The sequence below is a fragment of the Schistocerca serialis genome, chromosome 9, assembly GCF_023864345.2.
Source record: "Schistocerca serialis cubense isolate TAMUIC-IGC-003099 chromosome 9, iqSchSeri2.2, whole genome shotgun sequence".
Classification (NCBI taxonomy): domain Eukaryota; kingdom Metazoa; phylum Arthropoda; class Insecta; order Orthoptera; family Acrididae; genus Schistocerca; species Schistocerca serialis.
The window spans coordinates 395,699,479-395,724,044 of record NC_064646.1 but is presented as its reverse complement, the minus strand read 5'-3'; the positions used below and the strand labels follow the sequence as shown (position 1 = coordinate 395,724,044).

General features: G+C 41.5%; 2 non-coding genes across 2 annotated transcripts; both read right to left on the bottom strand.

The window, feature by feature from the left end:
• Positions 1-20,649: 20,649 nt before the first annotated feature.
• On the bottom strand, positions 20,650-20,721 carry Trnaa-cgc (transfer RNA alanine (anticodon CGC)). Its single transcript has one exon. It is a non-coding gene; the product is annotated as a tRNA-Ala (tRNA).
• Positions 20,722-23,697: 2,976 nt separating this feature from the next.
• Positions 23,698-23,770, bottom strand: Trnak-cuu (transfer RNA lysine (anticodon CUU)). The gene has a single exon. It is a non-coding gene; the product is annotated as a tRNA-Lys (tRNA).
• Between the last annotated feature and the right edge of the window lie 796 nt (positions 23,771-24,566).

Here is a 24,566-nt window from a genome sequence, read left to right as displayed (position 1 = left end):
TTGGTGACGAGAGATCCATAACTATTTCGTTTGTAAATATAAATGTTTGTGACAATCTAATTACAGCCTTAAGACCAGTGCCTTTGTTGTAAAATTGTAACGTCCCATACTCATCTTGTAATATTTCTGTCTTTGCAGCCATCATATTCAGGTACAAGAAGCTGCAAGCAGCAGCAGTGGCAAGATGACATAATGTGATGTGAAGTACCGATGACAGATGGTTTGCTCAGTACGGGTATCTTGCATCGTGTGAAAGACCGCCTAAATTGTGTTCCTTCTCCGCGATTGGCTGCTGCGTCCGGAAGCTGCGCGACAAAATTATAATCTCCTGTTATTAATATTAGACAAACCAAACAGCATATTTACTTCAATTTCAATATGAAGGATCTCTTAATAGCGTGCCATCATTCCATTATTTCACAAGTATTAATAATCAGCAACATAATAAACAACTGCTAAACGAAAAGGCAGACGAAGAACTTCGGTGATCTTCGGATCGCGCCTAACTTGGATGGCGGGCGAAGTAGTTCGGCTGTCAAATCAGAACTGGTTCGGCAGTGAAGGGGACAGATATATTGTCTGCCGTGGTATCAGTTACGACTTAATTTGCAATGTCTAGCTTATAAATGAGAGCTGTAAATATGGAAATATATAGTTCATTAATTTGTTGAAGAATAGAAATCATTTGTGACTCTAAAGTGGAATTTAATTATACAGTTTCTCGTGTTCTGCCAACAAAGGCGAGTGGCATCCCGCATAAACAAACTGATTGGAAATTAATTATTCACATAATATCAATTCCTCGCTAAAAACTTCTTACAGCCTGAAGATAACGAATTCACAACCTACGTGCTGTTTTCTGTGCAGGGGACAACTATAGAAGACTGTAGGTTGGTAAACATTTATTAGAACTTATGCATTCCACTCAGGGCGATGGAAGCAAATAGACACCTCGCGTGTATTGCAATCTCAGTACAAATCAGATCGGTGACAAGTCGTCTCGCTAACGCAGGAGAGAAATATTTTCGAGGCAAGATTTATGATATGCACATGTATACAGGGTGGTCCATTGATAGTGACCGGGCCAAATATTTCTCGAAATAAGCATCAAACGAAAAAACTACGAAGAACGAAACTCGTCTAGCTTGAAGGGGGAAACCAGATGGCGCTATGGTTGGCCCGCTAGATGGCGCTGCCATAGGTCAAAAGGAAATCAACTTCGTTTTTTTTTAAATAGGAACCCCCATTTTTATTCCATATTCGTGTAGTATGTAAAGAAATATGAATGTTTCAGTTGGACCACTTTTTTCGCTTTGTGATAGATGGCGCTGTAATAGTCACAAACTTATAAGTACGTGGTATAACGTAACATGTCGTCAGTGCGGACGATATTTGCTTCGTGATACGTTACCCGTGTTAAAATGGACGTTTACCAATTGCGGGAAAGATCGATATCGTGTTGATGTATGGCTATTGTGATCAAAATGACCAACGGGCGTGTGCTATGTACGCTGCTCGGTATCCTGGACGACATCATCCAAGTGTCCGGACCGTTCGCCGGATAGTTACGTTATTTAAGGAAACAGGAAGCTTTCAGTCACATGTGAAACGTCAACCACGACCTGCAACAAATGATGATGCCCAAGTAGGTGTCTTAGCTGCTCTCGCGGCTAATCCGCACATCAGTAGCAGACAAATTGCGCGAGAATCGGGAATCTCAAAAACGTCGGTGTTGAAAATGCTACATCAACATCGATTGCACCCGTACCATATTTCTATGCACCAGGAATTGCATGGCGACGACTTTGAACGTCGTGTACAGTTCTGCCACTGGGCACAAGAGAAATTACGGGACGATGACAGATTTTTTGCACGCGTTGTTACTAGCGACGAAGCGTCATTCACCAACAGCGGTAACGTAAACCGGCATAATATGCACTATTGGGCAACGGAAAATCCACGATGGCTGCGACAAGTCGAACATCAGCGACTTTGGCGGGTTAATGTATGGTGCGGCATTATGGGAGGAAGGATAATTGGCCCCCATTTTATCGGTGGCAATCTAAATGGTGCAATGTATGCTGATTTCCTACGTAATGTTCCACCGATGCTACTACAACATGTTTCACTACATGACAGAATGGCGATGTACTTCCAACATGATGGATGTGCGGCACATAGCTCGCGTGCGGTTGAAACGGTATTGAATAGCATATTTCATGACAGGTGCATTGGTCGTCGAAGCACCATACATGGCCCGCAAGTTCACCGGATCTGACGTCCCCAGATTTCTTTCTGTGGGGAAAGTTGAAGGATATATGCTGTCGTGATCCACCGACAACGCCTGACAACATGCGTCAGCGCATTGTCAATGCATGTGCGAACATTACGGAAAGCGAACTACTCGCTGTTGAGAGGAATGTCGTTACACGTATTGCTAAATGCATTGAGGTTGACTGACATCATTTTGAGAATTTATTGCATTAATGTGATATTTACAGGTAATCACGCTGTAACAGCATGCGTTCTCAGAAATGATAAGTTCACGAAGGTACATGTATCACATTGGGACAACCGAAATAAGATGTTCAAACGTACCTACGTTCTGTATTTTAATTTAAAAAACCTACCTGTTACCAACTGTTCGTCTAAAATTGTGAGCCATATGTTTGTGACTATCACAGCACCATAAGTGGTCCAACTAAAACATTCATATTTCTTTACGTACTACACGTGTATGTAATAAAAATGGGGGTTCCTATTTAAAAAACGAAGTTGATATCCGTTTGACCTATAGCTGGGCCATCTAGCGAGCCAACAACCATAGCGCCATCTGGTTTTCCCTTCAATCTAGACAAGTTTCGTTCCTTGTAGTTTTTTCGTTTGACGCTTATTTCGTGAGATATTTGGCCCGGTCACGATCAATGGACCACCCTGTATATCACCCTCTCCCCCCCCTCAATCTCTCTTTTTCAACTTGCCGTAACCCACTGTTTGAAAATTTTGCGGTTAGGATCGAAGAGTTGTTGCTCTGCAGTCATTTTTCCTTTACGACTTCCTCTGCTGATCTCCTCCAAGGTGCCAGCCAGGATTTCACATACGGCCGTTGGTCAAAATTCAGAAAGAAGAGGTCCATCTGAATTGTTGATCATCATCAAATGAGACACATGACACACCAAAAGGACATTTCTTAAAAGGGCTACAGTCTTCTTCATGGAGCTAAATGAGCATTCACACTCAACTGTTGAAATAGCAATAGTATCTGAAGCGGAGCAGATCATGAAGCTTATTTTCAGTATTTCTATATTCCCTGAACTTCCTAACAGCTCTTATAATTTTCGTGTTATTAGGGATTCTAAATTTTTTGCAGAGATGAAGTGTACTTTATTCACCAGACATTATATCATCTAGCTTCTCGGGCCATTCAGATCAAACTGACACTGTTAAGATGACAAGAGATTATAACTATTACTATTTTGCAAATCTTGATTCATTACGCTGTAAGAACACTGAGTAGTTAAGAGTCTCGATTCTAAATTGGCATAAAGACTCCTGTAAAATAGTCCTGCACGAATGGTTTGTATTTTATTGCCACTTGACAGAGACACAGATTCGGATTTATTTAATTTAGTCATAATGTTAGCTACTTTTGGATAATGGCCAGGATTTTGCTGCAGTGAGTGAATTACTCTAACAGTTGTTTCTGTCAGTTTATCTGCTGTTGACAGTGACATTTCCCTGTTTTGAAGATCGTATGAAAGATCAGCTAATTCTATCAATGCGTCCAACATTATTCATAAATTTTCTACAAACCCTGCACTTCCTAAATATTAGCGTGAACCAGGAAATACGGCTTTTCCTCTCCGACCTGTTATAACATCATTCTCTTCCGTGTAAAAATGGCTACATAAACTCGCAAAGTTTCCCATACAGCTTGTAGAGTTCTTTTAGTTGATGAAACTCATCAAGTTGCGGAAAGGTTACCAACAGGCAACATATTCCAGAATTCGAATCAAGAACAGCTGCCAACACGAGTAGCTTAGAAGTAGATATCCTCGGACTGTATACCCATTAGGTTCCGTTTAGAGCATGCTGATGCAATAGCTCCATACTTTAGAATCATATACAACCACTCGCTCCAAAGACTGGAAAATGGCACAGGTCACACCAGTATTCAAGAAAGATAGTAGGAGCAGTCCAGTAAATTACAAGACCATATCGTTAACGTCGAAATGCAGCAGGATTTTGGAACATACATTGTGTTCGAACATTATGAATTACCTCGAAGAGAACGATCTATTGACGCACAGCCAACACGGATTTAGAAAACATCGTTCTTGTGAAACACAACTAGCTCTTTACTCACACGAAGTGTCGAGTGCTATTGGCAAGGGATTTAAAATTGATTCCGTAATTCTAGATCTCCAGAAGGTTTTGACACTGTACCACACAAGCTGCTTGTAGCGAAATTCTAAAATTCCGTGCTTATGGAATATCATCTCAGTTATGTGACTGGATTCGTGATTTCCTGTCAGAGAGATCACAGTTAAGTGATTTCAGGCGTTCCCCAAGGTAGTGTTATAGGCCATCCCCTGTGCCTTAGCTGATACTCTCTGTATCTACAGTACCTGACAAGTGGACGTGGGCCTCCTCAGAAGAAGTCGCAACAGCGCCAGGGGGAATTCTCAGAAGACTTTCCCCCACACACAGCTCTGCAAGTTTCAAAATCTCCCCCACTTAATTCTTGACTAACGATCGTTTGGTATCGGTGCATGTGAAGATCTCTGTGCATGATTCTTCTTACGCTCGCCTCAGACAATCCCAGGGCAGCTATATGAACGCTTTGGAGATTGCTGAACGGACGCTCTCACAAGCGCCACCATTTCGGCGGCGCTATAGTCCGACGACGGCCAGTAGAATCTTTTCGCTGCAAAATCTGATGCTCTAAAGTCTGATGCCCAAACTCTAATAGTTTTTCTATCAGGAACAGAATCATGTCAGCCAAGTACGAACCGAATGCGAAATACTCGCTGAGCACTAACCACAGGACCACCGATACGAATGTACTCCTCTGCATCAAAAGCACAAAGCTCACCTAGTCAAGCCTTTACGCCTATTGAAAATGGCAGAAGCACCGTTATCGATCGATACCCACTCCACATTAGGACACCTCACACAGCGGCCTCTCCAAATATGGGAGGTCTTTTTACCGGACACTGTATTAGAGAAGGCAGACTCGAATGAACGAGGTATGACCGGCAGCTGTGAAGCGGTCGTTGTCAATAGCAGAAATGTTACTGCTGTTCCTCCTCTGAAATGTCGCAACAATGTCAAAATAACATGTCGAAATACCTTATTTTACGGACTATAAAACGCGCTTTCTTCTTCGAAATATTGCCTCCAAAATTCAGGTGCGTCTTTACTCGAAATTAATAGAGGAATGTCCAGTGTTTGATTTAAAACTCCCGTCAGTCTTAAAAATGGCCACATATTCGATGCCACGGGAAACCTGTCTCTATCTGGCAATATTGGTTTCAACTGGCAGCAACAGTGCACCGATGCGACGAACATGAGTCTCGGGGATTCACAAACTTGCTAACACCGTCTTCCTCCCTCCCCGGCATCGCAAACCCTGAGCTCTCTTCAACCCTATGTTGTGCCACTGCAGTCGAAGGTGCCAGTGAACTTTAATTGAAAGTGATTTGTGTTATCGGTAACAGTACAATACTGTTGTTAGTAGCTAGTTTCGTAATGACAAAAATAAAAGGTATTCATATGATGCAGGTTATAAATTGAAGATGCAGAACATGGTAAGAGTGCAGCTGAGCGGCATTTCGGCCCTCCACCAACAGAAAGAACCATTCGCGACTGGCGGGCTACTAAAGAAGAAGTGAAAAAAATGAAAAGACTGAATGTGCAAATAGAGGACTGAATGCAAAATGGTCAAAACTAGAAGATGATTTTCAGGGATTTTAAAGGTCAGTTCGGTTTTATCAACTACGATCTTTTTAATCTGTTATAAAAATGTTATTTAAAAATTGCTTAAAAATTAAGGTGCGTCTTGTAGTACGTAGCGTCTTCTAGTCCTCTTCCAGAAGCAGTGTACCCTAGATCACTGAAGGAGCTAAGCGTTCGAAATAATTGGGAAAAAGCCCGAGTCATTCGCACTTTCTTGAAAGTTCGTTGAACAGACACACAAAACTACAGGCGTACGTCGATGACGTTGGTTACGTTGTAGAATTTTTGGAACATATTTTATGTTAGCGTATTATGATATTTCTGGAGACCGAAAATCTCTTCTGTAAGAATCAACATAGATTCCGAAAAAACTGTCGTGTGTAATTCAGCTCGTTCTGTTCTTCCTCGAGACCCAGGGGGGCAATAGATATTGGAGCCCAAGTTGACCCCGTGCCCCTCGTCATTCAGAAAGCGTTAGGTACAGTTCCGGAAGGTAGTCTGATGAACAAAATATGGAGAATGTGACCAGCTGTGTGTTTAGACTGAAGGTTCAAATGACTATGAGCACTATGGGACTTAACATCTGAGATCATCAGTCCCCTAGACTTAGAACTATTTAAACCTAACTAACCTAAGGACATCAGACACACCCATGCCAGCGGCAGGATTCAAACCTGCGACCGTAGCAGCAGCGCGGTTCCGGACTGAAGCGCCTAGAACCGCTCGGCCACAGCGGCCGGCTTGGAATGAAGGGTTCCTAGCAAAGAGAATATAGAACATCAGACTTAACGGACAAATCTTCAAACGTAGAAGTAACTTCGGTCGTACCCCAAAGGACCATTACTTTTCCCAATACAATTAAATGACTAAGTGTATAACATCGGAACTTCCACGAGGCTTTTCGCGGATTATGCTGTTGTATACAGAGAAGTCGCAACCGATTTTTGCAGAGTTGTGGAATGTGTTGACATTTTTGCGGAGCCCAAGACACTTCAGGTAGTTTTTGCTTTCACATTCGTTGGCTTCGCCGACTCAACCAAAATACCACATTCAAACCTAACCTAGACTTGAGGCTAAGCTACAGATCAGTCTGTCGCTACAACTGCTTATCCCAGCAAGAGCCCCAGGCCACAAAGAACTGTCTCTCAGCAGATGTGCAACTCCGGCCAAATGTTCCAACCCCGTCGCAACGCTAGAAAATTACAGCGAAATGCAGGAAGACTTGCAGAGGATCAATGCTTGATGCAGGGATTGGCAGTTGACCTTCAACTTCAACAAATGCCACGTACTGTGCTCAAATAGACAGAAAGAACCACTGCCTATGGTTAACGATTGGAGAAGTCACTGCAAGCAGTCACACGCATGAACAATCTGCGTACGGAGCTATTTAAAGTGAAACGACCACATAGAGTAATCGTAGGAAAGGCAGTTGCCAGAGGAATTCATTGGAAGAATGCTCAGGAGGAAGTGTAGTTCGCCTTCGAAAGTCGTAGCTTACAAAATCCTCGTTTGACGAGTAGTTGAATATTGGTCAAGACTGAGATCCATACCATATAGGATAGGCAGGGGAAATAGCGAAGATCCAAAGAAGAGCAACGTGTTTCGTTACAAGTTCAGTTAGGGTGAAAACGTCATAGAGATGCTCAGTCAACTCAAGTGGCAGACGCTGCAGCATAAGCGTTCTGCATCACGGGGATGTTTACTGACAAAATTCCAATATTTTGCTTCGTCCTACGAATATCTCAAGGAAAGACAACGAAACTAAAACTAGAGAAACACCAGCCCACACGGAGGCTTACCAACAAACGCTCATCCCGAGGACCATTCGCGGCTGGAATAGGAAATGAAGGAAGTGACAACAAGGTGGCTGGGCGAGTATGGCTATAGTAGATTTAGAATGCAGTATAAATTGATGAGACCTCTGCTCACATCAACGTTGCGAAAAATCTGAAGACTGATATAAGGCTGCAGGAAGTAGTTGTGGCGCAATTCGAAGTTGGTAGCAGCCTTATTGTGGTATGCAGCGATCCAGGGTTGCCAGTAATTGGCAGCAGTAAGATTCCTGACCAGGGAGGGTTGTTGCCATAATGGGGGATGTTTAGACACAATTACAGCTATTAAAAGTGGTGCACAGTCTGAGAAGGCGTTTCTGGCTATTTTTACATTGTTTTGACGATATGGGGAAGCCGAGAAATAGGAGGTCGCGTGAATTTATCACGCAAAACGCCTGGATGCGACTTCCTTAAAAACTGCAGTAGTCAATTTAAAACTGCGTTTGTCAGGAAACGTTCCGACATGAAAAGAGCGAGTAGAAACATCATCAATAAGGCAGAACTGTCTCTGGACTTAACCAAAGGCTCATGAGTTAATGGGACAACGTACATACTATGGCGCAATGCTTTTTAATTTATTTGTGATAATAAGATGCACTGAAGTGAATAAAATACCAGTTAAATAGCGAAAAGAGGTAACTTTAATATCAGAATTTGTCAGAGGAAAATGTTCAGACGTCAGACACACCGAGCTGTTTCTCAACAAGGCTCCGCACGACGAACATGCCGTCGACGTACCTTGTAAGCCCAAGGTGTGGTACAGGTTCGTTGGCGACATATTCGTCGTGTGGAACCATGATGAGTAACAGCTTGGTGAATTCCTAAGACATTTGACCAGTCTCCATGCAAACATATTTACGAAACATGATGGGTACCTGGGCCGCAGCGCATATGAAGCGATATCTTCACAAACTTTCAAATCATCACGCGCGTCAGAACAGGGGTATGATTAACACCTTCGTATCACGCGCAAGACGAATGTGTGTGCCGCAGCAAGATGCAACACCTAGAATGCGCGTCGAGGAACCATGGGTACGTGTGTCACGAAATCAAACACCCTGCAAAGTGACACGTCAGAATATAAATTGCCACGTATGGACTTTGTCATAAATCGTCAGAGTAACTGACAGCATCGCTCGTACATTGCGTAGACTATCTACAAATCATTCACGAAAATCAGAGAACATTTCAATCGGCAAAGGACAAAAGGGACCTACCCGCAATGTCGGGAGTTCGCTTTATCGCTAACGGTGCACGTATGGGAAAGTCTATGTCTTACTTTTAGACAAATTATTTCATAAAACGTTTGCCTTTCATGTCAGTAATTATGTATGCTTTAATTAGGCAGACGATTTACTTTAATTGCAACGCTTGGTCTTATCACTGATCGCTGATGAATTAAGTTCCCAACAATCAAATATCAGTAGGATTTTCTGGTTGTTCATTGTGTTTTGTTAGGAATTTAATATATGTGATATTCTAGGATAGGTGTGTACACACATAAAGGTCAAGTACTTTGAAACAGCTTAAAAATATACTTTGGGACGCAGTGTAGAAGTATAGATAAAACGTACCACACGGAATTGGTGACAGGACTCTAACAGAGTCAGTTAAAATACAGGAAACAGCCTGTGTCGAACTCATTGACAAACAACGATCCCGTTTACTAGCCTAAGACACTACCGTTGCAGCACGGACAATGGCGGAATAGCACTCAGTCTTCAGTATTTACGGTAGTCAGTCATTCTTCCGCACTTTTCATCTGTTGAAACTTCTTGGTTATGTAAGAAACATTTGTCTTTAATTTATTGATGAAGTAGTCTAATGTTTCTCTGCTCATCCGCGTACATTCAAAAAATTTTATGGCGGCTTTCGTAGTTGCTGATACAATTTATGAAATTCTCCGTGCAGATCCCTCGCTTCATCAGTTTCATGCACTGCTCTCTTTTATCGCCTTATTTTCCTAAGTAAAACTAATTTTGTTGCCTTACTCTCGAGCTGTAATATTCCACAGTTAAGGGGGGCCGTTTTATAGAAACAGCTAGTCGGCTGTAGTGGTAGGTGATCGTCGCTCCAACGAAGGACACCCGAGCGTATGGAGGGGAACACGGCGTGTTTGTCCGATCGGAATTTTTACCGTCGCCTCCGAACCAGTAGTGCTGCGTAAGACAGTATTGCGACGTACATATTGGGTGAAAAAATGGACGATCGGATTATTTATCGCCGACGGCAGCAATGCAGTCGCTCACTGTCATTTCAATCGACGGATTGTTTACCGTCTCCCCCAAAATGGAGGCCTAAGTGACTAAATGCGCGGTTACACACTCATCGTCCAGTCTGCCACCAACCGCTGTTGTGTACGCATTGAGAGTGACGTAGTGACGTGGTTTTATCGTGGCCAAAGTGGTTGTAATTGACAATGAGTTACTAACTCATTTTGTACAACAAAGGTCTGTGCTCTGGGACACAACCTCGGACATTTTTAAAGATAGGAACGCCACAAGAAATGCGTGGCATGAAGTCGGTCTTGAACTCAGGAATGATTTTGGTACGTTTGAAGAGAGTGAAAGGATGACTTTCGTAAGCACAAATAATTTTATCTATTTATTTTATTATGATATTGAATTGATCTTGACAGTCTTAAATTTTTTATTTGTAATTTTTAATGAACAAACAAATGCAAAGATTCAAAATTTTAAAAACAAAAACATCTTACATTATACAAAAAGAAAAACAATACACTAAACATTATTACAAAAACAACAAAGATCTTATAACAATACCAGCAGATAAGGGACCGGTCATAGTAGTAAAGAATAAATTAGATTACCATCGTCGTTTAAAACAAGGCTTGATTAAAAAGAAATTTAATTCCGAAACGTCGCCGAATCAAAAGTAAATTAACAAAAGATATATATCAAATAAATGCAACACTATTAAAGTCAATTGAATAGTAGAGTAATTAATAATTAATAGTCTTAAAAAATTATATTTCAATATAATTGTATTTTACATTTTTGAAGTTTCAATATACGTAGTACCTCTTATACACTCCTGGAAATGGAAAAAAGAACACATTGACACCGGTGTGTCAGACCCACCATACCTGCTCCGGACACTGTGAGAGGGCTGTACAAGCACTGATCACATGCACGGCACAGTGGACACACCACGAACCGCGGTGTTGGCCGTCGAATGGCGCTAGCTGCGCAGCATTTGTGCACCGCCGCCGTCAGTGTCAGCCAGTTTGCCGTGGCATACGGAGCTCCATCGCAGTCTTTAACACTGGTAGCATGCCGCGACAGCGTGGACGTGAACCGTATGTGCAGTTGACGGACTTTGAACGAGGGCGTATAGTGGGCATGCGGGAGGCCGGGTGGACGTACCGCCGAATTGCTCAACACGTGGGGCGTGAGGTCTCCACAGTACACCGATGTTGTCGCCAGTGGTCGGCGGAAGGTGCACGTGCCCGTCGACCTGGGACCGGACCGCAGCGACGCACGGATGCACGCCAAGACCGTAGGATCCTACGCAGTGCCGTAGGGGACCGCACCGCCACTTCCCAGCAAATTAGGGACACTGTTGCTCCTGGGGTATCGGCGAGGACCATTCGCAACCGTCTCCATGAAGCTGGGCTACGGTCCCGCACACCGTTAGGCCGTCTTCCGCTCACGCCCCAACATCGTGCAGCCCGCCTCCAGTGGTGTCGCGACAGGCGTGAATGGAGGGACGAATGGAGATGTGTCGTCTTCAGCGATGAGAGTCGCTTCTGCCTTGGTGCCAATGATGGTCGTATGCATGTTTGGCGCCGTGCAGGTGAGTGCCACAATCAGGACTGCATACGACCGAGGCACACAGGGCCAACACCCAGCATCATGGTGTGGGGAGCGATCTCCTACACTGGCCGTACACCACTGGTGATCGTCGAGGGGACACTGAATAGTGCACGGTACATCCAAACCGTCATCGAACCCATCGTTCTACCATTCCTAGACCGGCAAGGGAACTTGCTGTTCCAACAGGACAATGCACGTCCGCATGTATCCCGTGCCACCCAACGTGCTCTAGAAGGTGTAAATCAACTACCCTGGCCAGCAAGATCTCCGGATCTGTCCCCCATTGAGCATGTTTGGGACCGGATGAAGCGTCGTCTCACGCGGTCTGCACGTCCAGCACGAACGCTGGTCCAACTGAGGCGCCAGGTGGAAATGGCATGGCAAGCCGTTCCACAGGACTACATCCAGCATCTCTACGATCGTCTCCATGGGAGAATAGCCGCCTGCATTGCTGCGAAAGGTGGATATACACTGTACTAGTGCCGACATTGTGCATGCTCTGTTGCCTGTGTCTATGTGCCTGTGGTTCTGTCAGTGTGATCATGTGATGTATCTGACCCCAGGAATGTGTCAATAAAGTTTCCCTTTCCTGGGACAATGAATTCACGGTGTTCTTATTTCAATTTCCAGGAGTGTATGTCAGTTGTACTAATCAGTGAGACTAGAATTATTTTTTTACGCTAAACAGTGTCAAATACGCCCGCAATGAATGTGGTTTTGCTTATTTTTCCCGTTTTCGCGTATCTGAGCCTTCAGATCTTTGACATCTGGCAGGGAATGCTCCCAACACTTGACACGAAGTACTTGCAGAGGATATTTCTCACGTTGTTGGCTTTCAAACCGCTTCTTGTACAGAAGGCTACTCTGATGTTTTCGAGTCCTGTAATTGACGTAGCATCCTCAGCTACTTACCCATCTCCACCTCTAACATAATTATGAAACACAATACAGGCCTTGACAACATCAGTAGAAAAATCAGGTTGTACGTTCATGGGACGGCGAAAAATTGTTACTGAGTATTCTGGAAGAGCACTATGTACCTTCTTGTTCTACACAGTCTGGAGTTAAATATCCTCTTTTCAACAGTCAAGTGAGTACCAGCGGCCGGCCTGGTGGCCGTGCGGTTCTAGGCGCTGCAGTCCGGAACCGCGGGACTGCTACGGTCGCAGGTTCGAATCTTGCCTCGGGCATGGATATGTGTGATGTCCTTAGGTTAGTTAGGTTTAAGTAGTTATAAGTTCTAGGGGACTGATGACCTAAGATGTTAAGTCCCATAGTGCTCAGAGCCATTTGAACCATTTTTGAGTACCAGCGCAAGGGTCACCAAATGTTTGTGTAAGCCAAATGCAGCATCAGCAACAAAGAAATAACGTACTTTCGGGATTCCTATTCCTCATAGGCGCATTTCTACTGGTAGATTATGTGAACCACTTTCAATTGATTTCCACAACTTAGTGTCTCCTAAAATAGAATAGTCACAATCTTTTCCATAATTTCGAATCTTCACGAAAGTAAATCAGTACCAACTGTCTGCGATAGCTGTTAATCTTTAGAACTGAAGAACACAGAGCCACTTCCCGCTGAACACACGAGGCGGATGTGCTTTCCACCAATCGCACCTATACAGTGAGGGAAATTTGCTATTGATTCAAATCCCTTTGCTGATTCCTCCCAGGTTTCTTTGGTGGGTATGCACTTACTTTGCAAACTAGCCTGAGAGCTCCCCAGACCTCTTTAACAATCGATCTTGCTCTACATATTTCAATTCTGTACGGATAATGCAGGTCAGTAAATATGCATCCACTGGCCAAATACCTAAAACTAAAAGCATTATTTTAATGTTGTATTTAGTAAATTGTACTTATTCAATATACTGTCTTATTTAGAATTACAAATATTTTATTTTCAGGTACAGAAGTCATGAAAAGGTGGAAACACGTGATGCGTCTATCAAATCACAAAAGAAATACTCAAAAGCAAGTGGTTCACATGCCTACAAGGAAGAAAGCACATATTCAAATATATTCTGCGAAAAATATACGGGGAAAGATGAACATAAGAAAGCTATAAGAATGGAGATGAAGACTATGATAGTGAAGAACTAAATGCTTCTCCAGTACCTCCGGCAGTTGAAGAAGCAGCCGAAACAGTTGTTTCAAAAGCAAAACCACCTACAAGGCAACGTAAAAAAATGGATGAAGTCGACTTAATTTTACAGACAATACCGAGAAGAGAAGCTGAAAAAAAAGACAAACTACAATTTTGTGAAAGTTTGTTGCCTCATGCAGGCACGTTTGATGACAAACAGTGGCTTCAATGCCTAATGGAATTTTTTCAAGTCATTTCGAAAATCAAAAATACCTACTCCTCCATACCTCAAACCCATAATGTGTGCAACCAATCTACTCCCCAGATCCAGCAGTTTAATAAACCATCAAATGTTAAGTTTACACAACGTTTCAATGTTCCCTAGATGCCTCAACAAGCATTTACGACTAACATACATCCACCGCAGTTTAGAAGAACTCCATCCAGCTCCATTACAAGAAATGACCTGCTCACCAATCGCAAATTTCCAGCCAATTTTGAACTCACCTCAGCAGAAAAGTTCTCCTGCTCACCATTACGAAAATTGTTCTCAAATGATCAGGGATGATTATGTTCAATCTCGCAGTCCTTCAGTAACTTTATTATCTTCAAGAAACACTACTGATTTTGCTGAATTGTAATTCTTAATGATCAAATAGTCCGCCCCCGGTAGCTGAGTGGTCAGCGCGACAGACTGTCAATCCTAAGGGCCCGGGCTCAGGGGGACTAGGTCTAGTTGATATAAAGACCGAATGTGCAGCCCTTCTACTAAAACGAACGCTCACCATCCAGGACAAAAACCCTGACAGCGTCACAGCCAAGATAATTGGAAGATAGAAGCCCGCATCAGAAGAAGCACCGGTCGACACGAGGCACATTCCCTTCAAAATGCAACACGTCAGGCTGTACTACGCCAACAAAAGTTACGTTCTGGACACCGTGGCGAACCCCAGCCACAGAACAGCCAAGAGAATATACTTGGGCCCTCAGGGGGAAGCCGGCAAAAACAAAATTGAACACAAATTATCGCAATACAATTAGAAACAAATATGGGGAAACGTCTCGGAAAACGTGTTGCCTAAACATGCGAAGGAGACATGGTACAAAATAGTTAACAGAACGGTACCAACCAACCAAAGACTGGCGGAGATAAAACTCGTCGCAAGTGACAAGTGCGACGTATGTGCCATGACCGACACCCTCGAGCACCGTTTCACCTGCGGGAATGCCATCAGCATCTGGGAAGCGTGCCAGCAGATGGTGGCCCACCTCAACAGAACGGCGCCGGGAAGCATCACTGTGGAAGCAATCACCGCCCACAGACTGCAACCATTTCCACGACCCAAGCGACTGGCGACACTCTGGATCCTCGCCATGACGGCACAAGCCATCGTAGCAAGGAGGCAGATCGACCAACTGGGAGGAGAACAAGACGGCCCAGCAGCACAGGCGCTACCGAGAAAACTTCAGAAACTTCCTGCAGATTCCACTGCAGACAGCGAACACCAGAGTCCTCCCCGGCCTGTGACCCTCAGCACCGCCACCAGCCACCTCACCACACTCTCACCACAAGAGTAACATGTACAGTGATAGTGAATAAGTGCAACAGAAAAGATAAAGTGCTTTCTCCTCTCGCATCAAATAGTGAAGTATAGTAGTATAAAGTGTTTCTTCTTAGTGAAATCAGTGATATAAAGTGCTTCTCACCAAACATCTGTCACGCTCGCAGCCAAAACAGTGTCAAAAGTGTGCCCAGTAGTACTACCGATTTTTTAAATTACTTTTTTCATTATTTGTACTATATTGTCTAGAAGACAAGCATTACTTGTTGGAAAGTGCCAACTGATTTCCTTTACTATGTGCCTATAAAATTATATTGTTTTACTCACACTCTCCTTTCCGCTTCTCTTATATAATATGACAAAATTTTCTCTCTTCTTCAATTTATGTATAATCTGTAGTATATGTAAAAAAGTTTCTTCCACTTCTGCTCCATCTATCATGGTGATGTTTCCCCTCATACTGTCCCACCTAACAGTGCAAACTAGAGGAAGAGATCAAACCAGAATGCACAATGTGCCTGTGACATCACAAGTGCATGACATACAGAAAAATGGAATCAAAATCAATGTGTCGATGCTACATATAAATTATTATGCCTGTCCTGCAATGTCTACAAAAAAAAAAAAAAAAAAAAAAAAAAAAAAGATAAACGGCCATGTAAAACGGTTCAAGGAACAACAATAAGGGAGAAACGAAAAAGGAAAAAATATAAAAACGAAAACCTATAAAATGACAGTAATATTAACCAACAAATGACAGTAATATTAACCAACAATAGGAATATAATAAGTTAATAGAATAAAATGTCTTTTTTTAAATGTATCGTTAATATATTTAAATAAATATATATGGTTATAAAAAAAAAAAAAAAAAAAAAAAAAGGTTCATTCCCGGCTGGGTCGGAGATTTTCTCCGCTCACGGACTGGGTGTTGTGTTGTGCTAATCATCATCATTTCACCCCCCATCGACGCGCATGTCGCCGAAGTGGCGTCAAATCGAAAGACTTGCACCAGGCGAGCGGTCTACCCGACGGGAGGCCCTCGTCACACATTTTTTTAATGATCAAATATTGCCAAACATGTAATAAAATGCTGTAGCTCATTCTGTAAAAGAATTACACGGTCTTGCAGTCTAAAAATTATCTGACGAATTGATTTCCAACTCTCAGTTTCACTTACCTTAAAGTTATTGCCAGCATTTCCACCGGTTGAATACAATTCCCCACTCTAATAGTTTTCCGTTGTATATGATTTTTCAGTAGGTTGTGCAGTTCGTCGAATGACGAGACTGACATCCTAAAATAATTGAAAAACTTTTCTTCATCTTTTTTTAAATCAGGAAACAAATGGTAGAAGGCTTCAAATTCCCTCTCTCTTTTGATTAATTGGATGAACCAAAATAAGTCTATTTTTCGCTTCCTCTTCAATCGATGATATAACAATAATGCAAGAAGTTCTCTATTCATGTTGTACACATCACTACTTACATTATGATAAAACGACAATTAAATAGACAATTGTTGCACGTTGGTCAATGATCGACTGATGTGGTGTCGATACGTAGAATGTTACCGCCCAGTGTTTCAATGCTGCATTAATGTTACAGCGGCGACGGTAAAAATTCCAATCGGACAAACACACGAAAAGTGTCCCCGTCCAATCTCCTGATGCTGCCGCTTGTTGCTGGAGAGTCGGGTATCCACACGTAGCTCGCTTTAGGACGCTTCTGATGCTTACATAGGACGTGGCCTTGGCTGTCTCGGAATGCCTTCCATCCTTGGCCCAAAAGTAAATGATCATGTTCTTTTGAACGTCACATTAATCGCTCAGTTTCCGCATTACGACAACGACTGCACTGTTCCTCCTCCTCCTCCCCCCCCCCCCTTCCCTCCTTCCTTCTATGCTTTATATACACTCCATTGCTAGTGTTGCCACGTGTCGTCTGTGAGTGATCAATGCAATCAAGGAGCACTTCTGGTGCAGACTGACTTTTATAAAGTCAAAAACTTGAATTGACTACCTTTATTTGACACGATAAGTGAGAATTATTCACACAGTTTCATTGATATCAAACTGTAACAGACTGTGAAGGCGAGTTAGGTTCGCAGGCGGACCATTCGTTTTGTAATAGCCCATTGCAGTACACGAGCAAGGTCGAATAACCGCACCACGTCGCTTTCAGTCCAGTCTCATTATTCACGCGCCATGCCCCATCGTCACGAGTGACCGCGTCATTGCTGCTTTGGAGAGGGAGGGCAGTGAGCGACGGTGATTGAAACGTTATCGAGATAATGGAGAATTCAGTATGCGTATGGAAACTATAGTTTGGCGTGTAGCAACACCTGTCCAGGATAATGAACTTGACACGTCACGATAAAACCTTATCGTAAACGCGGTGCAGTTGAAAGATAATACTGCGCTTCCTGTGGCGGTGTAAATGGTTCGACGACAGTTTGGGGGTGCCAGACTACTTACCAAATGTGCAGCCGTCAAGAAGAAGTTCCGTGACGATCATCGACTCTGCCGACGCAGCGTCAATAGTGACTGGCGGAACTCTTACACATGTCAGTGATGGTGCGCGACTGGTTTGCAGAACACAATGAAATTTATCTTCTTAATTGGCCTCCTCCTGCACCTGATCTAAACGCTACTGAAAGCATATGGGCAGAGAACAAACAGACTGTGCGAAAAAACTGGCGTGATCCTGCGCCTAGAACCCCTCATGATCTTCAGAAATATTATTGTTGAACAATCATTTTTGGCAAGATCGCTAGTAATTCTTTCGGTTTCGATAGAACTACGCTGCGATCATCGGGTCTGAAAGTTGCAAAAATAAACATCCCAAGCGAAGGCCGCTCAAATATGTATGATTTCGTATAACCACTGTGTACACTACTGCAACACTAGGACGTACCTTGTAACATCATTAGATGTACATGCTTTTTATCACACAGTCACATGCTGATGTTGCGTCAAAGTAACGTGCAACTCAGCATGTCACAAATAAAATACCACACGAACTAAAACATACCGGTAAAACATGTTGTGCTGATGTCCCAGCATACACGAATCACTTGATATTTTTATAGGTAAGTAAGTATACAGTTATTTACATAGTAGCGTCCGATAAATTTCGATACATGTGCAACATTGCAATTATCTCTTCTCTCTAATCTCATTAAAATTATTTTTAAGACAATTTTCGTAACATTTTAACTCACAGATTTAAAATGATACTATGTTTTGGAAATACACACTCGTTTCTTTTAATGTATTTACAATGAAATATACATTGTCATCCTTTACATGTGAATTTATAGTAACTATAGATCATTGTCATTTTTTAGAAATAAGTTTACAATAAAAGTAATGAAGATTGTTGATGAACAGAGTCACAAAAGCCCTGACAGGAAAAAAGTCAGCAAGATAGCTATATGCAAGACAAATATAGGCCACAACCATGGACCATACAAAATTACTCCATGAAATACTCTTATGTTTACATAATTGTATTCTTCGCACCATATAAAATTAACTGCACTAAGTCATTGCGGATGTAGCGCCGTGTTCGTGGTCTAAGCACAGCGCTTTCGTTAAGGAATGATGGGTTAAAGTGTCAGTGTAAGCGCTTAGCGGATTATTGAAAGGTATTGTGGAGCTCGTGGTATAGTTCCAAAGCTCATCTGTTTTTCTCGTGGAATGAAAGCATGCATTATACGCAAATATAATATATATGTTCTTATGTAGGCCTAGACTCATGCAGTGATTTATTTTGACTGTCGAGTTCCTCTTGAATAGATACGCACCACATCAGTTGTACTTGAACTAAACCTCAAGTTCTGTAATAAGCGTAAACATCCACCACTGCATCAGTGTTGTTATGCATGTGATATTGTCATTGCTACTATACCAATTTTATGGTTTCTTTAAGTCTTTACAGTCACACTTCTGCCTACCATGATGTATTTATTGTTGTATCTACTTTAAGAAAAATCTTGAGTACTGTAATAAACATAAATATAGAGAACCGCATCATTTACGTATAGAAATTTCATTCGTGCAGTAAGAAGTTTTATAAAAGATATCGGCATTTGGCACTGTATCACATCTTCTTTCCCGATGTATTTTGTGCCCACTTACACAAGGAACTAGAAGATATAAACCATGAGCACTTTACTATACGTAACCTTTGAATTCCACAATACACGGCAATATTTTCATGAGTCGGTGTATATACTCTCACGTGAACTTCTGGAACTGTACCAAGAACTCCACAATATTCTGCAATAATCCGCTCTGCGGTTACACTGACACTTTAACCCATAATTCTTTAATGAATGAGCTATACTTACGCCACGAGCGCTGTACGATTTGCGCATATGACTTAGTGTACATTTTATGTGGTGCAAAGAACACAATTATGTAAAACTAAGACTGTTTCACGGAGTGATTTTCTATGGCCCACGGTTGTGGCCTATATTTGTCTTGCTTATAGTATCTTCATGACTTTTTCCAGTCAGGACTTTCGATACGGCTGTGTAATATTAAATATTTTTATTATTAATATTAAATATTTTTATTGTAAACTTATTTTTAAAAAATAACGTTGAACTACAGTTGTTATAAATTTAACGTAAAGAATGACAAAGGTGGACAATCTGATAATGTTACAAGGCAAGTTCTGCTGTCGCAGTAGTATACACGGTGATTCTATGAAACCTTCACTTGGGATGTTTTTTGGTTGTAACTTTCAGATCCGATGATGACAGTGTAGGATCTGTCGAAATCGATATTAGTAATAAAAACAATTACTGGCGATCCTGGCAAACTTGATTCTTCAAGAATAATATAACTTTCAGATCGCCTCCAACGACTGACGCAATGTCAAACATATATGAACTTCGGAAAATCACCCTAGCCGCCTGGGAGGAGGTGGCAGAAAAGAACAGATTTATTAGCCTCCTCGAAGACTCCGTTCCCCACAGATAACAGACACTCATTGAAATTGTAGCCCTTTGATTGAGATATTGAGTGGAAAAGGAACTACATGTTGTCCCTTTTTGATGTTCGAAAATCTCTTGATAAGAATCATGACTTCTACTTACTAAACAAATTAACAGAGAAACAAAACAAAAAAAATCACTAAGCCAGATACGAACAAAACTTATTCGCCAGGAAGTTGCTTCCTAGACCCCCGACAATAATACTTTACTGGATCTGTTTCTTCTTTGTTTTATTTTGTCAATGATACTTTGCGGACGTCTCATGACTTTTTCATATTTCACTGACGAGAATAGCACTTTGTTTTCTTATTACGGGGATGGCGAGTCTCCTGATTGAACAAGCTGACCGATCGTGACGGAAAAAATATTTGGAGGAGCTGGGATTTGAACCCAGGACTTTCTGCATGCGAAGCAGACACTCTACCACTGAGTTACACCCCCAATCTGCTAGCTACTGCCTTTTACGCACTTCTTACAGCTCTTGACTAAACATCACGTAATCAAGTGCCTATACTTAGTCCGCGATGTTATGAATGACGCGGCGTAATCGTCTTGCGTGTTTTTAGAGGGCGCGTCGTTATGCTAATTGTCAGAAAGGTGTTAATCCTTCTACTACACTCATAAATAAAAGTGTTCTTTACTTTTATGAGCAGACATGTACATCCCCTATTTAATTACCCTTCTAACTTGGATAAATGGCCTTGAGCATCGGGTCCACAACAAATATTTTTAAGTACACAAAGTAGTAGTATTTTATTTTTACATGTACAAAATAAGAAACTGAAAACAGACAGAAACAAAAATCTCGATGATTATTGGAAGGTTGATATAGGTGTTATTAATGATGTAATATCATACAACACTGCATAACATAGCGAGAGTATGGCATAATATTTTTACTACTACTACTACTACTACTACTACTACTAATAATAATAATAATAATAATAATAATAATAATAATGATGATAATTCACGCACACACATTCCAGTAACTACATTACTAATCATACACTAAACATCATTTGCATTAATACAAATTATACTAAACAACTGATAACAGCCTAATATGGGGCAGCAAAGGCCTTTTACATATTATCAGGAACATTTTCGCGAAACAGCTTCAAATACTGCATGTGGCAATATTAATAAATTATCAAAATTGTCCTTTTATTCCAAATAATGGTTAATAACGCGTAAAAAAATGATTAACAGAAAGTAGTTTCGTTAAAATTACTTACATCAGAAGTACGAAAACAGTCGCTTAGAAACTGTACTTGACATCATATCTTTGAACATAGCTGAATCATTGCAGTGGATTTGTAAATTTAGTGGCAGTATACCTCCGTCTGGGTTACGGTTTTATGTTCTACAATCCATAGTGACAAATTCTTTCGGTGTACTACATTACTCTACTCTTAACAATAATGAATTCTTTGGCCTACCCAATTTAGTTCTCTTCGACAATTTTTACACATATTTTATACTACATATTCTACTTTTTCTAGATTATCTGGGAGTTTAAGAAAGTGTTTAATGAAAGTAATAAGAAATAAAGTTACAACCTAGCACGGACCAAAAATACAGAAAGAAACCTTTACAGAACTACTACTCCGAGAGACAGACGGATGGTGGAGCTTGTTACGATTACATCGAGATACTTCAGACAATTATTAAACCAAACTGACAAATAAAATAAAGAAAATAGTGTTTTGCCTTTATGTTTTGAAAGATCGTCTGCAAGGTTCGGGGATCCGGTACGGTATACCGTTTCAGAGTTTCAAAGCTGTGCACAAACTGCTGCAGAATGAAAGATTCAATCTGGAAAGTGCTCACAAATGTCGTTGAGAGGGGCACCAGTACGATTATGGTGTTGGGCAGGTTTACCTTTGAATGTGATTGAAACGGGTTTGATTTGGCCAAGAACGTCACAATATGAGTATTACGAAAACAGAGCTGTTGGTGCGAGACTACACATGGAACTACACACATCAGCTATTAAGAAAATGTTGCTCACTACAGGGAGTGCCGACTTTCCTATGACGATGATGAGGAGCACGTGGTATTTACAGTGATGATGTCGGTCATCGCCAGATGGTCTCGTTCTAACAGTAACATCCAGAAAGTGAATGACGCACATACAACTACTGCTGCTGTCTGTTCTCTGAAGGAATTTCAGCTACCGTAACTGGGTTCTGAAACTGGTCACTTCCCCAGATTTCCTGTTAGAACTAAAACGCTTTCAGTAATCACTTTGTAACTTTTGGATATCACGATGCCTCTTAATTTTTTTTTTTAAGCCATCCGTCTTTTGAATATTTGATGTTGTACTACATCCTCTCCCGATAGGGCCATATATCCATATATCAAATGCTTGCATTTCGTTCGTCGGGTTTTCAGTGATCCATGTTTCAGTTACAAATTCCTGAGGCACATTTCAACAACTTTCTCATTTTCGTACCATTATATCTGCATTAGAGCTCTGTTTACTGAAGAAAGCTTTCAGTTTTGCCAGTTTACTTCTGATACTCCCTTCGGCTATGCATTGTAATCTTGCTTCTTAGACAGAATTCTTTAATTTCTTTCATTGCTAAGGCGTTTCCAGTTTGCATGTTGAGTAAGTGGTCAATCCTCTTTCTACTACCCTTTATCGGCGTCTTTGCCTTGTTCATCTTTAATCCATATTTCGTGCTAATCATATTGACCATCCCTTTCAATCAGTATTAAAAAGCTTCCTTATACCCGATTGTTACTTTAATATTCTGGGCAAATTTAATAATTTTTCTTTGCTGATGTAACAATTTATGCAGCTTGAAAACACAAACGTCACTTATCAAGTTGACTCTGTTGATACCTAGTTATCATTGAAAGTAAAAATAACTGTTACAGACTGATAACAACAGATTTTTCCACTAAGTGGAAGGTTAGCACATACATACTGTGGCAGGAATGAAAATTCGGTTTCCTGTTATTCAGTATGGTAAGCCGCATGAATCGTTGCAAAAAGCAGTAAAGACGCGCAAAGTACACAATTCAAAATGAGTTACGGTCCGTACTTGAAAAGAGCTACAATATTTGTATGAAGCGAAGAACTGCGTTCACCGTAGGTATTGGGCCATAGAAAGTAGGAAGGTATGTGGGATGTTTCCCAATATAAAAAGAGCAATGTGTGATGAGGCTGCTTAGAGGTACCTCACTACGTTTCCAGATTGCTGCTAGCGAGAGCAAAGTGGCAGCACTGCTTCTGTGTCAGACGTAAAGCTAACGGTTCTTGCCAAGCGGTCCAGCTGGCAAACCGCCATGTGTGAAATCGATGCAGCGGCTTTCTCTGCTCAGCGCGCCATACCTTCAGCGAACCACTGTGGTGAAGCGCTGATAAAAGCACCAATACTACATTTGCAACTTTTAAAAATATCACGCCCAACGTGGGGCTCGAACCCACGACCCTGAGATTAAGAGTCTCATGCTCTACCGACTGAGCTAGCCGGGCGCACATCAGAAGCGCATTCCTGTAGTACTGACACAGCATTACCTACGGGACTTTAGGGTCTACGACATAGTAAGTAACAATTTAGATAAATTTATAAACATTGGTCCGTGCTTGAAAAAGGTCAAAACAATTGTAGGAAACGTTAATGATTGTCACAGCGTATCTAAATAAAATGTTGGACGATTTATGCAGGTGCACATATACATATAGGCGAACAGGACGTGATTGACAGTAAAGGCTAACTTGAGGTTTCGGTGCTCATAAAAATACATCCAGAAAAAACGAGAATACAAAATGCGACTTATGAATCCGCTTCGATGCAAACACTTCATTATCCATGTATCGGTACCAGTTTTCGCGATAATTTGCCATCATCAACGGCCTTTTATTCTTTTCCTCTGTCTTTCCCTTATATGGCACAACACTGTTATTATGCCGTGATTCCTCATACAGCAAGCCATGTGTTGATCTCGACTTATCTACGATTTGTTTCAAACAAACTGAGACCAGCACTTCATTTTCGGTGGAAGACAACACTGGACGCAGATAATGTCAATACCTACAACGAATAGAAAAAATTTATAAAAAAACAGCTGACGATGACAACATTATCGCCAAAACTTGCTTGAATGTACTTGAGCAAAAGTTCTTTGGTAGTCACAGACCAGTCATAAGAAGAGAGAAACATGTTATCTTGCACCTCCGTGCGTACAGATGAAGTGGGTACTAGGTAGCAAATTCTACAAAAATTATATTAATTACATACGATTATAGAAAGATTTAACGTCTGTGTAAT